Source organism: Alligator sinensis, unplaced genomic scaffold (assembly GCF_000455745.1).
Source record: "Alligator sinensis unplaced genomic scaffold, ASM45574v1 scaffold627_1, whole genome shotgun sequence".
NCBI lineage: Eukaryota > Metazoa > Chordata > Crocodylia > Alligatoridae > Alligator > Alligator sinensis.
Genome location: NW_005842635.1, coordinates 257,229 through 257,529, shown reverse-complemented (window position 1 = coordinate 257,529; position 301 = coordinate 257,229).

The window sequence follows — 301 nt, the reverse complement described above, 5'->3', positions numbered from 1 at the left end:
TAGCAGGTGAGGAGCCCCACCAGGGCTAGGAGTGGGGCAGGGGGATGCAGATCAGGAGTGAGGGGCACAGGGGATGGAATGGGTGACTGTGGGTTGAGTATAAAGCACACTGGCAGCACCAGGGGGCAGTAGGTCAGGACTAAGGGGCACCAGGAGGGCTGGGGGAGTGGAGAGAGGCTTGTTAGTTAGGGGCAACAGAATGGGTATGGGCAGGGCACTAGCATGTTATTGCCCCCTGCACACCATCAAATCCCCCCCCCCCCCCCCCCCACGTCAGTTGCCCTCTTTTTTTGAACCGGTA